At 41.2% G+C, this 19,738-nt stretch overlaps 1 long non-coding RNA gene across 1 annotated transcript in view; it reads left to right on the top strand.

The window, feature by feature from the left end:
- The window catches only part of LOC105475231 (uncharacterized), an 87,773-nt gene extending 68,474 nt beyond the window's left edge, over positions 1–19,299 (top strand). The window contains exon 3 of the long non-coding RNA XR_003016482.2: positions 3,536–19,299. This is a non-coding gene — a long non-coding RNA (uncharacterized lncRNA). The remainder of the gene's footprint in view (positions 1–3,535) is intronic.
- Positions 19,300–19,738: the final 439 nt, after the last annotated feature.

The raw sequence follows: 19,738 nt of genomic DNA, 5'->3' as shown, positions 1-19,738 counted from the left end.
GGGCCACATAGCATAGGAGCTGAAGGCAGCCTCCAACTGACAGCAAGAAAATGAGGTCCTCAATCTGACAACCTGCAAGAAAAGTGAATGCTGTAAAAGCCACATGAGCTTGGGAGCAGATCTGACCCTAGCCAAATCTCTGAAGTCCACAGGCAGGAAATGAAGACCAGAAAAAGGCTATTGTCTCATGAATATGAGCCAGACTCCACAGAAGCTGGAGTCCTTCATTATGGAGCTAAACACACACACCTGGCTTAGGAGTCAGAAAAACTCAAGGAGAATTCAGGGAAGTAGAGAAATTGCAAGCTCAGATGCTGCTTCATACCAAAGAAGCAAGTCAGCAGATCAGCAACAATGTGTATCAGCTCCAAAATAACTTACACAGGTACCAAGACAAGACATTATATACACTTATATAGTCAAATACTTTAAAACTGTTAACAAACTTGCTACAATTGTCTCATTTGTCTTTTAATCTTAATATCACAGGTCAAGTTTGTAATCTCAAAAGTTCACCCTGGCTGCTGTATGGAGTATTCTCTTATCTGCTCATACTACATTGTGTTTATTCATTCATCAGTTAATGGAAATTTGGGTTGTTTCCTGATTTTGACTGTAATGAATAATGTTGCTGTAAACATTTGTGTACAGTTTTGTGTGGACATGCTTTTCTTTCTCTTGGGTAGGTTCCTATGAATGGAATCACTAGATTGTATGGTAAATGTATGTTTAACTTTTAAAGAAACTGTCAAAACGTTTTCTAACATGAACGGGCCATTTTACATTCTTATCAACAGTATATGAGGGTTTCTATTTTTCCACATCCTCACCAACATTTGGTGTTGTCTCTCTTTTACATCATAACTATTTTAGTGGGGATGTAGTGATATCTTATTGTGGATTTAATTTGTGTCTCCCTAATGACTAATGATATTGTGCATCTTTCCATATGCTTGTTAGCCATTTATGTACCTTCTATAGTGAAATGGCTATTCAAATCTTTTGCCCATTTAAAAATCGACTTGTTTTTCTTATTAGTCAGTTGTAAGAGTTTTTTCTTTATTCTGTACAAAAGTTCTTTATCAGGTCTATGATTTTTAAATATTTTCTCGGCCTAGAGCTTGTCTTTAAACATTTTTTTCTTAATGATCTTTTGAAGTGCAAAAGTTTCATTTTGATGAAGTCTAATGTATTATTTCCTCCTTTAACTGTCATGATTTTTGTGTCATATCTGAGAACTCTTTACCCAACTCAAAGTTACCAAGGTATTTTCTTCCAGAAGTTTTGTAGTTTTAACTCATATGTAGGCCTGTGATTCATTTTTAATTCATTTTTTGTCTATGATGTGAGAGAAGGGCCTGAGTTCATATTCGTACATGTGGATGTGCAATAGTCCCAGGATCACTTGCTGAGAAAAGATTATCCTTTCCCCATTGATTTTTTTTTTGGCACCTTTGTCAAAAATCAATTGACCATCAATGCAAGGGTTTATATCTGAACTCTCAGTTCTTCTCCATTCATCTCTAAGGATATGTCTATGCTTACATCAGTATCACAGTGTATTGATTCATGGGGCTTTGTAGTAAATTTTGAAACTGGGTGATAGAGGTCTTTCAATTTTGTTCTTATTTTTCAGAATAGTTTTGGCTATACTTTGCATTTTGATATAAATTTTAGGATCTGTGTGTGAAGTTTTACAAAAATGCTTGCTAGGATTTTGATAGGAATTATGTTGGATCTATAGATCTATTTGAGGGGGGAATTGCCATCTTGACAAGCTTGAGTCTTCCACTCCGTGGATAGGGAATGTCTCCATTTATTTGAATCTTCATTACTTTTTCTTAGTAATGTTTCACAATTTTTAGTGTACAAGTCTTAAACTTTTATTACATTTATTCCTGTTTATTCTTTTTGATGCTTTGTGAATGGAATTTTTTTTTTAATTTTATTTTTTGGGTTTGCCATTGCTAATATATAGAAATACAATAGATTTTTAAAATACTGATCTTAGATCCTGCAGCTTTGCTAAACTGTTCGATGAGTTCTAGATATTTTGTGTATAGATTCCTTGGTGTTTTCTATACACAGGATTATGCCATCTGCAAATAGAAGCAGTTTTAATTCTTCCTTTACTCTCAGTCTGCTTTTAATGAGCTATTATGTCTTCTGTTCTGCATTGGTCAAACCCTCACCTGGATCACAGTATTTATTACCGACCATCACAGTTTCCTTGAGGAAATGAAAAAAAGTAAAAAGATAAAGCAACTATTCCCATAATCCCTATATTCAGACACAATATTTATGAGCATGTGGGGTAAATTCTTCCAGACACTCTTGCTAGAGGCCGTGTAGCAGAGCTTATGATGCACTGAGCCACATCCTTCAGCCACCAGATTCCAGGGTAGCTGTGGTGAACCTTGCCTTGCACTTTAGCAGTGTCCATATAAGCTCACATTACAGTGTCTTTCTGTTTTACTTTTTGGAGGTCAGGAAAGCCTGCTGAGCTATATGTAGACCCAACCCATATTCTCAAGGCAGTTAATACTCCTTAGTTGATAGAAGCCCTCAGTTGATGGGAACAGGATTTCGTGGATTAATACCCCAGTTCCCCCATCCTGCAGGACATAGCATATGTGACAATCTAAGATGCTTGCAACATGGTTTCTCAGAGTTCCCAATGGGATTGAATCCCAGCTGCATACAATTGTAACCCACTCATTTATTAACTTTTCTCCCTTCCTCTTTTCCTTCACTTCTGTTTCCTAAGACTACTTCCCTCTAAATGATCTGTACTCAAGTCCTTGTCTCAAGGTCTTATAGAGAAACCCAAACTAAGGCAGTTTGTGAAGGGACAAACTGGGGTACATCCCCGAAACAGCCATTAGGAGAGTGAGAGGACCTGCAATGATGTAATACAAAAACAGTGAAAATAGCTGAGAAAACTAGAAAAAGAGAAAACTTATGGAAATAATAATAGTCATCTTTAAATACCTGCAAAACAATCAGGTATAAGAGGTCCAGAGGGACACTGGTATTAACTGAGCACCTTCCAGTTTACATACTTGCTACTATGCAGTATGTTTATTCCATCCTTACAACAACCCAGGGAGGCAATTAGAACTACCGTTATTTTTCAAATGAGAAAACTGAGGCACAGATGATTAAGGAATTTGCCAAGGTCTAAAGCTAGCAAGTATTGGAGCTAGGATTCAAATCCAAGCCTGTCTGCCCCCTAACGTGTGTCTTGCTGCTGTGTGTGTTGCTTTGAAGGGCAAAACAGAGACCAGCAGGCAGACATTCTAAATCCATAGAATTGTGTTTATATGAATGCAGTGTGTGGCAGAGATTGTCTAGATGTTCATCAATGCTGTTTTCTCTGTTCTGTTTCTGGACACATAGGAACACTTCATGTCCTAGCCTCCTTTATAAGTAGATTGGGGTCATGTAACAGGGTTCTGGCAAATGGGAATGTGCAGATGTGATATGTGATGCTCCTGATTCATTCATTCTGTCTCTTTCTCTCTCCCCCTCTCAGCTAGCTGAAAGCAGAGAACCCAGCAGAGGATTCTGGGAAGGTCCTGGGGGATGGCAGAGCCAGCAGAGCGAGGGTATGAATCCACCAGGCATGGGGTGGAACGGAGCACTACTGACCACAGCGAACTGGGGCATGGGCAATCAATAAATGTATTTTAGATTAAGCTATTGAGACTCGGGGATTTTTATACAACTGGCATTCCCTAAGAAGCCATGAGCTTCCTGTCTCAGGAGGTGCACAAGCAGTGGTTGAATGTTCAACAGTCAAGAATGTTATAAAGAGAGGTTCCTGGAAGAGTGGACCTGATGGCTAGCAAAAATCACAGCTCACATTTATTGAGTTATTATGGACCAGGCATGTGCACATATTCTTTTATTTAAATCTACAATGTGCTTTATCACACTCATTTTATACATGAGGAACATAAGGCACGGAGAGGTTAGATAACGTGCCTAAGATCATGAAGCAAGGGGAAGCAAAGATACCCTTCTCACTCCTTCCAGACACTCACTTCACTACCACTGCCCGCTGTCTCTAAAGCAAAAGTTATCATTTGAAGGCTTGGGGACTGGTTTGGGGACTGGTTTGGTGTTATCCATGCGGGGCAGTTTGTTTTGTTTTTCTTTTTAAAATTTCAGCCTATGCTTAAAAGATTTCACGTAAAAATTCTGTTCCCTAGTTTCTCTTGAAAATTCAGAAGATCTGGTAAAACTGGGCTTGAAGACCATATGGTAACGGGCCGCTGAAGCTGAGGAGAGGGCCCCTTCAGATGGGCATAAGCACCGCTCCCCTCCCCAACCCCCCTTTTAGGTTACTATGAGGCTCTGGAAGCTTCTGAATGTGTGAACCCTGAAAGAGTCCATCTAAAGCTAAGTTCTCCCCAGGGGTAGAGCCCAATGCTGGGTATACAATAAGGACTTTATGGATATTTATCAAATGAAAGAATACAGTTGGAATTCGGATCCTCTTGACCTCTCTTTTCTATGACTGGGGACAGCTGAACCTGAGTCACTAATGATAACTCACAACACAAATTTTCTTTTTGTTACAAGCAGCCAGGACCCAGGTTCTAGGTATCTAAAAATGCTCTGCCTGACTTGAGTTCACAATGGCATTTTTTTATCAACTGAAAATATTTACTTCTATGCAACCGGCCAAAGCTGGGGGTAAGCAGCCCAGCAGGGTGCATTGATTCTATCTTAGATTACACTGTGCACAATGGACTCTTTGTAAAGTCCTTATGGCAGGGAGTGGCCAGGCAGGCATCTCCTGCACCCAGCTTTGGAGACTCACTTGCCACAATGCTTAAGAAGGATGGAGCAGTTTTAATCCACTTGGCTTAGAGAAGCCACAGACTGTAGGACTTACATGTGGGTGTGTAAGCCCCGCACAGAAGCAGCTTTTTCTCCAGCATTGTTAACAAAGCTCATTTGGAGGAATGCAGGTCTGGGGCATGGCCTGGATGGGCAGCGTGACGCACATACCACGTAAGCTCCAGACGCTCACTGATCCCCTTCACAGAGGCTGAGCCTGCCCACCCAACACTGCCCTCACCCTCACCTCCGCAGCCAGCCCTGGGAGAGCACTGCTTTTCTTGAGATGGCTGAGTCTTAGCATTGAGGATGGGAAGGGGAATGTAAGGACTCTTCCAGGAGAGAATCCCTTGCTTATTTGCATGGAGGAAGAAGGGAGCCTTTCCAAGTGCCTACATGTCTGACTCCCAATTGTGAGAGAAAATGAATTGATTAAAGTTACAGTTCTCAACCAGAGGTGATTCCCCTCCTAAGGGATATTGGCAACACTTGGAGGGATTTTTCATGGCAATGACTTGGCAGGGGAATAAGGGAGGTGGTGCTATGGGCATCTTGTGAGTGGAGGCCAGGGATGCTGCTGAGCATCCTACAAAGCACAGGGCATCCCCTCATGGCAAAGCATTACTCACCCCAAATGTCAGTGTGCCAAGGTGGAGAAACCCTGGCTTAAAGGAGGGCTTTTGTTACCTTTTACGCTTAAGAATTATAAAATGCAATTTATTGTTTTATAATAAAAAAGGGTGATTTTAAATATAGGCAAATAGGCTGAACTTCCCAAGTATCCCCTTCTTTCATTATTTGTGGTAACAGTCTTGGCACACAGCAAGTGCTCAATACCTATCTGTGCAATGAATGAATGTCATGCTGTAATAGTGTCTTTTACTTAGTTTGTTATAACATGGTCACTTCCTTCACTGAAGCAGTACACAGGCTCTAGCGGGAGGGCTGGGGGTAGGTATTGGACAGTTTACTTACTTACTTACTTACTTTTCTGCTTGTGGCTTTAGCACGTGGGCCCCTGACCCCAGCTGTACCTTTTTTTTTTTTTTTTTGAGACGGAGTCTCACTCTGTCACCCAGGCTGGAGTGCCGTGGCGCGATCTCAGCTCACTACAACCTCCGCCTCCCAGATTCAACTGATTCTCCTGCCTCAGCCTCTGCAGTAGCTGGGATTACAGGTGTCTGCTACCATGCCTGGCTAATTTTTGTGTTTTTAGTAGAGACGGGGTTTCACCATGTTGGCCAGGCTGGTCTTGAACTCCTGACCTCAAGTGATCCACCCGCCTCAGCCTCCCAAAGTATTGGGATTACAGGCATGAGCCACCGTGCCCGGCCCAGCTGTACTTTTAAAAAAATGTTGTCCGATTTGCTAATAAGCTTGGCCTCTCTCTTTTCTCAATCCTTGTGCTATTGTTTGGGTGGATTTGACTTGATAAATTTCCAACCCATCTGGGTAGGAACCACATTTGATATTGATATGGATTGTAGCCATAAAGCTTTTTTCACTGAGGAAGAAACATTTCATAATTGAAAAATTGAATTGTTACATATACCCCTTGAGTTACAAAACCTGAAGAATTTCCTATTGTTCAAAATAGGAGGCCAAGTGAAATTCTGACTCATTTCTGGTACTTCTTCCCTCTCACCCAAATTGCTGATGGCCCTGTAGCCACATTGAGTGCATTTCTCATATGGTTGATGGGATTATCACTATCTGAAATGCTGTCAGATATTATTAGCTTGTTTTCCTGTCTTTCCTTTTCTAGATGTGAGTTCTCTAAGGGTAAATACCTTGTTCTTGCTCATTCACTGCTGTATCCTCAGTGCCTAGAATGGCGCTTGGTATAGGGAAGACATTTAATAAATATTTGTTGCATGAATGAATGGCAAGGCAGAGAGGCCAGAGCCTGAGTGACCTATCTAAGATCATGTAGAGCCCCATCAGGAGAATCGGTCATGAAACTGGGAACCAGGTTAAGGCCCTCTCCATTTGGCCTGCCCATATCCCCTGCATATATACTGTGGGGTGGGGATAGTAGGCATGCCATCCTTGTACCACAGGAGTTGCCCAGTGAGACTCAGGACAACTAGGATGCAGTATAGCATCATCATCTCCCAGATGGGAGGGGCCACCTTAGAGGTGACCTTGTGACGTGACACATAGGTCAACTAACCCGGTTTGCCTGCGACTGAGGAATTTCCTGGGGCGCAGGACTTTGCATCTGAAAAGGGGAAAGTCCCAGTTAAATTGGGATGAACTGGTCACCCTATGTGACAGAAACATTCAGTAAAAATCTGTGGTGCCCTGCAGTGGATTCTTCCTTTGGGAAACTCTGTTAAGTTGTCAAAGAATCATGGACTGTTAGTGGTGGCAAGGAGAGACCTTAGTGATCATTAAGTCTGGATATCGCAGACTTAAATGACTGCACAAGTGTGAGAAATGGGGACTATGGCAAATTGGGGCATATTTGCCTCTTATAAAAGGAGGTGGCCTTGGCTCAATGTTGCCCATGGGAATAAGAGCCCATGTGGCCAGATGGGCCTGTTCTCAAGAAAAGCTTGTAATCTCCCTCTCTCTCCCTCCTCCCTCTCTCTCCCTCTTCCCCCTCTCTCCCTCCTCCCTCTCTCTCTTTTTCTCTCTTCTCTCTGTCGGTGCCCACACATGTTCACCCACGAATATGTGTGGAGAGAGAGAAAAATGAGAAAGGGAGAAATAGAGGGAAATCTGATTTTTAACGCTGCAACTATTTTTTAAAATGTAAACACTATGCAATGCAACACAATGTAGCTGCAGGCAGGTCCACCCCATAGGCCACTGATTGACAGCTGCTGTTGTCTGGCATTTCACATAGGGGGATACTAAAACAGAGAGCAGTAAATGCAGAGGTAGGAGTGAAGGATCCAGGCCTCTTGACCAGGGAGCTTTGTTAAAAGACTCGTTTCTATAAAGATCAGTTACTATACCCAATTTTCACAATATCCCTTTGAGCAAGTTACTTAATCTCTCTCTGTCTGTTTCCTTATGTGCAAAGAATAATAGGGTGTATTTCCTGAGGTTGTGGTAAAGATGAAAGGAATGAATTCGTGCAAAGCGGTTAGAACCGTGGAGTAAGCATGTTGACTCTCATCATCACTGAGGTAGGTACTGTCATCATCCTCATTTTACATGTGGAGAAACTGATTTCTCAGAGGTTACCTAACTTGCTGGTGATGGTACAGCAATAAATCAGAACCAAGAGTTGAACCCTGGCTGTCTGACTCTGGTAACAGGGGTATTTTTCTCTGTACCTTCTTGCTATACCACTAGGCTGGTGTTATAAATTCAAGATAAGAAAAACAAAAGCCAGGTTTTTTTTCCTCTGGTAATTATTGTATAGATAGATTATCAAGGCCAGAAGTTAAGTCCTGTGTTATTTCTCTCTGCTGTCAGCCAAGTATCATCTGTAATGACGGAAGGGAAAATGTTACATAGATAATAAAAAATGGTGGATAATAAAAATAATTTCTGCTTGGGCATTCATTATACAATTTGGGGGGCAGCTAATTTATCTTCCTAATTATGTTTTGCTTAAGCTGATTTTAAAATTAGTTTGTTTACCCTGAGCACACACTGATTAACAGCAGAGAGAGGTGGCCCAGAAACTTCTTGGGTGGTAGAGGGAAGGTATTTTGAGATTCAGGGGAATTTCCATGGATAATTTTCATGTAGCTCTGGGAAGGTAGAAGGTTGATAGGTTGATGGTGCTCTGAGTGTAATTAACTGTTGTGATTTGTTGTTGAGAGAATTTAAATATAAGGCCCTAGATTGCAGACTCAGAGAGGTGGATGAACCCCAAGCTCCTTGTTTCTTCTTCAGTGCTGAGGAAGGTTCAGACTGTCAAGGTAGGTAGATTGAAAAAGGAGATGGAGAAGGAGAGCTAGCTGGAGGTGACCCCAGGAATTTCCTTTCAATAGATACCCAAGGACGATTAAATGCCTATTTCGTACTGTGAATTATGCCCGGAGCTGAGGATGCCAAGATGAATAAAGCCATTGTCTTACCCTGTGGAACTCCACAATCTAGTAAGGAACAGGCTTATAAACAGAGAGATCACAGCCCATTGGAATCAGTGCTATCTAGAAAACAGGATCACAGTGAGAGCAGAGAAGAGAGAAGAGGGGGTGGCTATCACCATAGGAGAGGCAGGAAAGGAAGGAGCTCCGCCCCTCACTCTTCCTCTGTTCACCCACTTTCTGGGGAGTTGGGGGAGGCAGGAATGGGGTGGGGAGGTAAGGGATGGGGTGTAGCAACCCCTTCAGGTTCAGTGTCAGCTGGCTTCTGGCTGTTTCAGCCAGTGGGAGGTGCTGGGACAGGCTGGAGGATGGGAAAAGGGGAAAGTCAGGATAACTCTCCCCTTCCTCTGCCTTGAGTGGCATCTTCAAAATCTTAAAAGCATATGGTCTCTCCCATGAGCCCATTTCCCACTAGACAGGTCCACTGGGGTCCAGCTTCAGCAGAGTGATCATGGCTTCTGAGCTCTGGTGACTTCCTTCAATTGCCCCTCCAGCCTGTGGGTGGTAACAGTTTCTTACTGGTGCTAAAAAACTGTCTCCTGTTTGGTGACTCCATGTTTCCATCCTCTGGAAAATCAATCCCTTGCATTAAATTCACTCTATTTAAATACAGTGGGTGGCTCTGATGGATGTGAAAGGCTTCCCAGGGTAACTCATACTTGAACTGGTTTTTAAAGAATAAAAAGGTATTTGCTAGGTTGAGACACAGGAAGATTGTGTCTGCAATATACTTGGAAGTGTGAAACACTGGAGCGTGGGGACCCAGAAGGGACAGACATCCCAGCAGTGGAGAGCCACTAAAAGATTAGAAAGGAAATACATTATTCAGGTATTTTAGAAAACTCATTTGGCCAGCTCTGCTCTGTATAGATTAACAAAGAAAACATGAGAGTGGCTGTGAAGACTACTTAAGAGACAATCACAACGATTCAGGCTAGAAGTCATGAGGCTCAAACTATATATGCACATAGAGGCGTGATGGATAGATGTGGACACGGGACACACTCTTGCTATTATTCTCTTAACTGTATCCAAGGAGAAAATATCTTATTTTCCTGGCATACAATAGGTACTCAATAAATGCTTCCTGAATGAATTAGTAACATTCTAATAACTTAATTTGTGTTATGAAACCTCAGTTCCCCACATTTCTTTCCGTTAACCAGAACTCTGACCTGTCCCGTGGAGTCTGTTGCCCAGGGTCGCCAGGTTTCTGCCTCCCCATTTAGGACAGCATGGGGTCCTCAACACGGGTGCTCTGGCTTCCCAGCCCTGCTCTAGAGCATCCCTCTCTCTAGTTACTGACTGCCCCTCCTCTATCAGAGCCATTCAATCAGCAGGTATTTATAGACACTTATATACTCATAGCTGGCACCGTGTGGGACACTTCCCACTCATTTATCTCCATCCTTGCAACCGCCCAGTGAAGGGGCTACTTTCATCCTCATTTTATAGACAAAGAAGACAGATGGAGGCTGATAACTTGTCCTGGGTTATGCAACTAGTAAGTGGCAGAACTGGAACTCATACCCAGGTGTATGACTCTCAAGCCCAGGTTCTGAGCCACTAGGCTAGATTGCCTGGTACTGGGTGCTGTATGTAGCTGGAGATATAAAGAAATGGACGATAACTTCCATTTCTCTCCCCACTCCGTGTGGGGAAAGTGTGAATGCACAAAGAATTAACTTTGATGCTAAAAATATGTAGTGATTCAATTCAACAAGCGAAAAGCTGCCACAAAGCAGAATGATGACTGCCAGTATAAACAGTAGGGCTAAGAGGAAAGAAAGATCATCCTAGGCTGGGGTAATCAAGGGAGGCTTAAGGAAGTAGGTAGGATTTAACCTGTGGCTTTCCTGCTAGTTAAGGAGACATGCTGAATTCTTCTAAAACAATGCGAGACCAGCTGGGAGGTCACTAGCAGGCCAATGCAAATTGCAGCAGGAAATTAAAGAAGGGAGAGATTTGTATAAACTGGAGAAGGACATCTGGTTGATTCTGGAGCTCTGAGTGCCTGTGGATGGAGCCTGGGTGGACTGCCTGTGGGTGGAATACCTTCTACCAACTTTGCACAACCACCTGTAGCCGACTCATTTCACACATGCACATTCCTAGGTTGAAATAGGCTCCTTCCAGGACTCCAGGTTTTCCTTTGGGTGTGACCTGTCCCCAGTCTTTCTTTTCACACATCACGTGTGATCCCACAGCAGGGAAGACAGATCCCACTACACCTGAGAAAGAGGGACCATCTCTTCCAGTTCTTGGGGATAATAGAATGACAAGCAACACATGAGACTCAACATCAGGTGTATTTGCTTGATGGTATACTCCTTAGGTAACACAGGGAAATGGCCCGGTGACTCCAGGAGGGAGTCAGGGAGCCTGAGCATGCAGGTAAGAGAATGCCTACTTGCCCCCTGTGGTAACATCTGTATCTTTTAAGCATATCCATCATTCCTTCCCTTGTGGGGACTCCTGCCCTACTGTATGTGGTCTAAATGGGACTTGATTGAATATGTCACCCTCCACCACAGGGGCAAGGATATAAACCAGCTGGCCAATCAGACTACTCCATTCTCCTGGCCATAGCGATTGAGCCAAGCCTGGTGATAGATAGTGTGATGGTTAACACTAGAGTGTCAACTTAATTGGATTGAAGGATACAGGTATCTGGGTGTGTCTATGAGGGTGTTGCCAAAAGAGATTACGATTTGAGTCAGTGGGCTGGGGGAAGGCAGATCCACCCTTAATCTGGTGAGCACAATCTAATCAGCTGCCAGCAGATATAAAGCAGGCAGAAAAACGTGAAAACGAGAGACAGGCCTAGCCTCCCAGCCTACATCTTTCTCCCATGCTGTGTGCTTCCTGTCTGAACACTGGACTCCAAGTTCTTCAGTTTTGGGACTCGGACTGGCTCTCCTTGCTCATTAGCTTACAGACAGCTTATTATGGGACCTTGTAATCATGTAAGTTAATATGTAATCAACTCCCCTTCATATATGTATTTGGGTTGGGGATTGGTGCATTTGTATATATCCTATTAGTTCTGCCCCTCTAAGAGAACCTTGACTAATACAGGTAGCCCCTGCTCTCCCGCCGTGCTAGTCTTGAGCTGCAGGAGAGCACCACTTAACAATGGCAGGGCCCCATGTGAGCCCACACTGGCTAATGCTCTGTAGTTCAGGATTTAGCCTGGAGCCTGCCTCAGATATGAAGGGTTGATCTCCTCTGGTCTTTTAAAGGGTACATATCCAGAGACTCTCAGTTGATAGTTGGTTGCTTTGAAGATTTGGGGTCTTCTCAGTGCTAGACTGGTTTACCCTGATTAAGATTAAATTTTACTTCCCAGGACAGAAACACATAATGGTTACATTTAAAGTTAAGGTTATATTTTGCTTTCTGGAACACAAACCCGTAACAGAGGCATAAACCTATGGATCTTTGTACCAGAGGTGATTTGAAGAGGGAATGCAGGCATGCCCACCCCTAGCCCCTACATCTAGGCATCCTGTTAAAGCAAAAGGAGTTTGCATATGTACTGACAAGTTTTCTTCCAAGAATATTGTACCAATTTACATGACTACTAAAGAGCTGAAAGCGCCTTTTACTCTCCGCCTTCCCAAAACACCAAGCCCAGGTGTTTATGTTTAAAAAAATAATCAATTTGATAAATAATAAATTACAGTAATCTCTCAGCATGCATGGGGATTGGTTCCAGGATCCCTGCTGTACCAAAATCTGCAGGTACTCAAGTCCCACAGTCGACCCTGCAGAACCCACAGACAGGAAAAGTTGGCTCTTAGGTTTTGCATCCCATGAATACTGTATTTTCAATCTGTGTTTGGTTGAAGGAAATCCACGTATAAGTGGAACTGCACAGTCCAAACCCATGCTGTTCAAGGGTCAACTGTGTATTGTCGTATACTAATTTGCATTTCCTTGATTTCTAAAGAATTGGAGTCTTTTTCATATTTATTGTCTGTTTATATTTCTTGTTTTATGAATTACTCCTTTCAGTGTTTTGCAATTATTTATTAGTATGTACATCTTTTTCTTTTTGATTTAGTTTAGTTTAGTTTTGAGACAGTATCTCGCTCTGTTGCCCAGGCTGAGTGCAGTGGTGTGATTATAGCTCACTGCAGCCTCAACCTCCTGGGCTCAAGGGATCCGCCCACCTCAGCCTCCCAAGTAGCTGGGACTACAGAAGTGGGCCACCATGCCTGAATATTTTTCTTATTTTTAAATAGAGACTGGGGTCTCCCTATGTTGCCCAGGCTGGTCTCAAACTTCTAGTCTCAAGTGATCCTACCACCTCAGCCACCCAAAGTGCTAGGATTACACGCATGAGCCACCATGCCTGGCCTTTTATTGTTTTTCATTTTTATTTATTTATTTTATTTTTTTATTATACTTTAAGTTCTAGGGTACGTGTGCACAACGTGCAGGTTTGTTACATATGTATACATGTGCCATGTTGGTGTGTTGCACCCATTAACTCGTCATTTACATTAGGTGTATCTCCTAATGCTATCCCTTCCCCCTCCCCCACCCCATGACAGGCCCCAGTGTGTGATATTCCCCTTCCTGTATCCAAGTGTTCTCATTGTTCAATTCCCACTTATGAGTGAGAACATGCAGTGTTTGATTTTTTGTCCCTGTGATACTTTGCTGAGAATGATGGTTTCCAGCTTCATCCATGTCCCTACAAAGGACATGAACTCATCCTTTTTTATGGCTGCATAGTATTCCATGGTGTATATGTGCCACATTTTCTTAATCCAGTCTATCATTGATGGACACTTGGGTTGGTTCCAAGTCTTTGCTATTGTGAATAGTGCCACAATAAACATACGTGTGCATGTGTCTTTATAGCAGCATGATTTATAATCCTTTGGGTATATACCCAGTAATGGGATGGCTGGGTCAAATGGTATTTCTAGTTCTAGATCCTTGAGGAATCGCCACACTATCTCCCACAATGATTGAACCAGTTTACAGTCCCACCAACAGTGGAAAAGTGTTCCTATTTCTCCACATCCTCTCCAGCACCTGTTGTTTCCTGATTTTTTAGTGATCGCCATTCTAACTGGTATGAGATGGTATCTCATTGTGGTTTTGATTTGTATTTCCCTAAAAATAAATAAATAAACTCTCCTGGAACTAATAAGTAAATTTAGCAAGGTTGGAGGATACAAAGCATTTTTTCATGTGTCTGTTGGCTGCATAAATGTCTTCTTTTGAGAAGTGTCTGTTCATATCCTTTGCCCACTTTTTGATGGGGTTGTTTTTTTCTTGTAAATTTGTTTAAGTTCTTTGTAGATTCTGGATATTAGCTCTATTGTTTTTTAAGAGTTCTTTGCATATTACAAACTTATCTGCCTTATATGTTGCAAATCTCAGTTTGTCATTTTCTTTGGATGTTTATTATGAATTTTTTCAATGTAATTGCAGTATAATTTATATAATTTACATACAATAAAATGCATCCATTTAAAGTATATAATTCAGTGAGTTTTGATAAATGTATAACAACATTACCATGACCATAAGCAAGATATAGAATATTTCTGTCACCTCCAGAAGTTCTCTTGTGCCATTTTATATGAATCTAATTTCCATAACTTTAGGTTACTTTTTTCCTATTCTTGGATTTCTTATAAATGAAATAATATAATACATGCTTTTCCACAAAGCATATTTTTGAGGCTCATCCATGCTGTTGTATCAGTAGTTTGTTCCTTTTTATTTTTGTATAGTTTTCCATTGTATGACTATCCCACAATTTGATTATCGATTCCCCTATTGATGAACAGGAGGTTTTTCAGTTTTGGTCTCATGAGTAAGGCTGATATGGACTTCTGAGTACAAATCCTTTTGTGGACATATGTTTTCATTTCTCTTGGGTAAATATCTAGAAGTAGAATTGCTATGTCATGCATAAATATGTATGTATACATATACACCTAAGCATATATATAATTTTATAAGACACTGGTGAACTCTTAAAACAAATGGTATCATTTTGTTCTCCCACCAACATTGATGAGCATTTCAGTTGCTCCAAAGCTCTATCAACATTTAGTACTATAGTATGTTTAATATTAGCCATTCTAGTGGACCTTTTTTTTTGGTATTTTCTTGTCAGTTTAATTTGTCTTCCCTGATGACTAATGTTGTTAAACATCTTTTTATGTGCTTATTGGGTATTTTTAGATCTTCTTTTGTTAGGTATCCTTTCAAATGTTTTGATCTTGTTTAAAAATTTTTTGTTTTCTTTTTTTTTAAGTTTCAAGATATTTTTATCTTTGGAAAATACAATCATGTATGTAGTACAGTCCCTAAAAATAAATAAATAAACTCTCTTGGAACTAATAAGTAAATTTAGCAAGGTTGGAGGATACAAGGCCAATGTACGAGAATCAATTGTTTTTCTATGTATCAGCAACAAAAAAATTGGAAAATAAAAAATGTTAAATGATTATTTATATCTTTAAAAATCTAAGCTACTTAGGGATAAATTTAAATAAAATATATCTAAGGCTTATACACTGAAAATGTATAAAATGCTACTGAGAGAAATTAAAATATATACATCAATGGAAGAATAAATCATGTCCATGTATTGAATTTAATATTGATAAGATATCCATTTCCCCTAAGTTCATCTGTAGATTTGACCAATCCCAATCGAAACCCCTTCAGGCTATTTTATAGAAATTGACAAGCTGACTTTAAAATTTATATTGAAGTAAAAAGCACCTAGAATTGCTAGAAAAAAGAAATTGAAAAAGAAGAACAGAGTTGGAACACTCATACTGATTTCAAGACTTAGAATAAAGCTATAGTAATTAAATAAATGTAGTACTAGGGAAAAAATAGACATATAGGTAAATGGAACAAAATAGACCTGCACATACACAACCAGTTGATTTTTGACCAAATAATCTTGATGTTATGTTTGTGTTCGTGAGAGTATTCTTCATTTTAATATTGAAATCATGTTAACTTAGTGAGAGAATGCAGAAATAGTGGTATTAAAGCTAATGGCAAGCTAGCCCATTACAATCTAATAATCAGTGGCCCTGATTTACCAATGGGCAGAGAGAAAATGAACCACTTTTGCAAATCACAGAGATCCAATTTGTAAATTGGGAAATTGCCTTTCCCAGGGTACAAGTCTGTAGGTGGTCCCCAAAGAATTATTAACTATTCACAATAGTTCTTAGTAGTAATTGACTTATTTGAACAAACAATTGGTTCCCATATTTGCTTTAACCAGACTTAAATACTAAATATACTTCACTTCAAATATAGAAGACAGGTTAAAAGGGAGCACTAATCTTACTCTTGGGAAAGTGACATTAAAATGATTTGTGTCTTATTTCTCAAAGTAGCCATTTGCCATTGATTTTACCCATGAGGCAGGCATATAACACCAAAAGAAAGAACAAACAGTACCTTCTGAACTCAATTTTGTGATAGAAATGAGGGTCAGAAATAAAATTATGAGAACCTTTGGGGAACACAGCAATACAGGATGAGAGGGAGTTGGAGAAATGGCTTGCATGGTAATCCCTGCCCTCTCCGAGTAATGTCTCCCTCCACATTTCTTTTGTCTTTCAGAAGATTTTGCTTTCATTTATTTAAGGGTAGGATTCTTATATGTGGTGTTCACATGACTCAGTTGAAGTAATAGACAAGAACACTTTGCAAAGGTTGACATGCTTTATAAATTTAAGGTGTTATTATTGTGCTTCTGAAGGTATAATGAAGACTGAAAAAAGGTGATTATCTACTGAAAATCCTTTGGTGATAGTAGGACTTTAAAAAAATCTTCATTTCCCATCAAATAACCACTATGAACAGTTTGGTACAAATTTTTCCCATCACAGCTTATAAAACAAAAACCCTCATTACAGGGATATAATAAGGAGTTTCTTTTCCCCAGTTCTTTGGGTCTGGCCCAAGGACTGGGTCGGCAGCTGTTTTGCAAAAGCTGGCCACTCTCCTTCCCCCTTTCATAGTCTCTGCCCAATTGGCCAGCAAATTAGTAAGGCTTCATGTCATCCAGTGTTTTAGTAGGAAATTAACAAAGTAAAGTCTCATAAAAAATGTTTAGGAGTTGATGGTATGTAGAGTCACAGTTTAAGAACTCCATATTCCTTACAAGCAGAGTTTCTTCACTACTTCTAGCTTTCCCCACTGATCAGTTAAATGTGGCCTTGTGACCCCATGGCCTTGTTGTCTTCTTCTTTGTACTCTGCTGTCCCTGTTAAGGACATTGAAGGCCAACCGCTAATCTTACTTCCTGGTAAATAAATGGTGCACATGACCAGGATGAAATTCTAAATAGCTCAATGCTATGGAATCAAGTGCCAAGCTAATGTGAGAGTCCTTGGAGGAAGAAGAGGGAGTGAATAGCACAGGGGTTGACTTGGTTGACTAGAGGTTAAAATAATTGGCATCGCATGCTTCCTGCCCTTGTAAGGCATGGCATATTTAAAAACCAGTTGGCATTGTGGAACCTATCCCAGCTCTTTTACAAACTAGCCAAGTGGGCAGTGGTAGATTAGGTAGCTTCTGAATTGGGGGCTCCTTTCATTCATCATGGGGATAGTAATGTGTGTGTTGTACCTATTTCTTGGTGTTATTCTAAAAATTGTATGCGATAATAAATGTGATGAGGTTTTATAAAAATATAAAACACGAAGAATTCTTTTAAGGATTATACCTTTTGACCCAGTCACTCTGCAGAAGAAAAAAAAAGCCAAGTGTTTTCAAAAGCAGAGGTCAAAGCTAGAGGTTTACTTCTACTTGCTCAGTCCTTTACTCAACTCGTTCAGCATGTGTCTGTCGAGAGCTACAGACCCACTCTTCTCTCACCTTATAGGACCAAATGGTGATAAGAGAAGGTATACACACTAGCTTCATATCCAAAACAACCCATTTGCCCTGCTTTAGAACCCGTCCCCGACTCTGGAAGACTCTCAGATTTCCCAGACTTGCGTTGGAGTTAACAGGATTCACCTGGAACAGAGGGTGTTGTCTACGAAGCGTTTGTATACGTGTGTGTTGGAGGGGGAGCTTGTATCTTTGTGGTGGGGAAGGGATGCAGCAGGAGTGACTTGTGGGGGTCAGAAATTACCCAGGCAAAGTGACTCTGGGAAGAAGACACAGGCAGAGCTTTGGGGAAGTTCTGCATTTCTCTCTCCACATTCATGAAGTTCGATATTGGCACTCGTAACTGACTACGAGCCAGGCTCCTGGGCCCACAACAGGTCAAAATAGTGGTATACTGATACATGCTTAACTGGCTTCGTAGGAGAAAGGGTAGTAAATAAAGCCCTGATTTACAGTGTTAGACAAGTTCTCTGGTGTAAATGCTCCCACCATGTCTGAGTTCAAGCTACCAGCGTGATGTCACTGAACATGGAGTTGGAAAGAGATGTGCAGTCACACACCATATACAATAGTCCCACCATACAAATCTCAGAGACAAATCTCTTCAAGTGCACTGATAAGAGAAAGTATAATAAAATAATTAGGCAGTGATGGGGTTTAAGTATTGATTACTTTTGTTTTCAATATAATTTAATTACTTGCCTCTATAATTTAATTTTTTAAAATGACAGTGTCTAACAACCATTTTGAAAAATTCCTGAAATTTTCATACTCAGCTCTCATGAACCACTACAGGCCTGCTTGAGCATAGCACTGGGTCCAAAGGAAAAGAAGAAAGTGCTGAGTGTGTGGGTGGAACATCCAACCTCTATGGATTTATAAGGCTCCTGCCTATTTCATTCTCTCCCCAGCACGATAAGTGCCCTAAAATAGGTCTAAGACAGAAAATAGGGCTTCTCTAACCAACAACTGCAACAACAACAACCAAACAAAAACAAAAAAACAAAAAACTTCTCCTTACTGGCATAAAAATTCCACTGTACTCATGGGCTAAACCATATCCATCTTGCGGATAGATATTGGAAGGATTATAGGAAGGGCGAGTTTTGAGGTATAAGAAAGATAAGAACTTAGCCAGGCATGGTGGATCATGCCTGTGATCCCAGCACTTTGAGAGGCCAAGGCAGCTGGATCACTTGAGGCCAGGAGTTCAAGACCAGCCTGGCCAACATGGCAAAACCCCATCTCTACTAAAAATATAAAACTTAGCCAGGTGTGGTGGTGCATGCCTGTAATCCCATCTACTTGGGAGGCCGAGGCAGGAGAATCACAAACCCAGGAGGCAGAGGTTGCAGTGAGCTGAGATCGTGAGTGAGACTGCCTCCAAAAAAAAAGAGGCCGAGTGCGGTGGCTCACGCCTGTAATCCCAGCACTTTGGGAGGCCGAGGTGGGCGGCTCATGAGGTCAGGAGATCGAGACCATCTTGGCTAACACGGTGAAACCCCATCTCTACTAACAATACAAAAAATTAGCCGGGCGTGGTGGCGGGCGCCTGTAATCCCAGGTACTCAGGAGGCTGAGGCAGGAGAATGGCGTGAACCTGGGAGGTGGAGCTTGCAGTGAGCCGAGATCACGCCACTGCACTCCAGCCTGGGCAACAGGGCAAGACTCCGTCTCAAAAAAAAAAAAAAAAAAAAAAGTAAGAGCTTGAATTATACCAGAATAGATAAGATATTATCATAGAAGGTTCTGGAAGCCAGCTGTGGCATTTGGATGCTCAGTGCTTAGATAGAGGAGAAGCAGAAGAAATGATGGAAACTCTCTGCACTTCACAATTGTGCCCTGGGCCAGTCCTGGCACAATTCTTGAAGAACAACATTTCTTCATGAGATTCTTTTGATAAAGATTAAACAACAACAACAACAAAACAACCTTCT

This window comes from Macaca nemestrina, chromosome 6 (genome assembly GCF_043159975.1).
Source record: "Macaca nemestrina isolate mMacNem1 chromosome 6, mMacNem.hap1, whole genome shotgun sequence".
Classification (NCBI taxonomy): Eukaryota; Metazoa; Chordata; class Mammalia; order Primates; family Cercopithecidae; genus Macaca; species Macaca nemestrina.
This window is presented reverse-complemented; position numbering and strand designations above follow the sequence as displayed.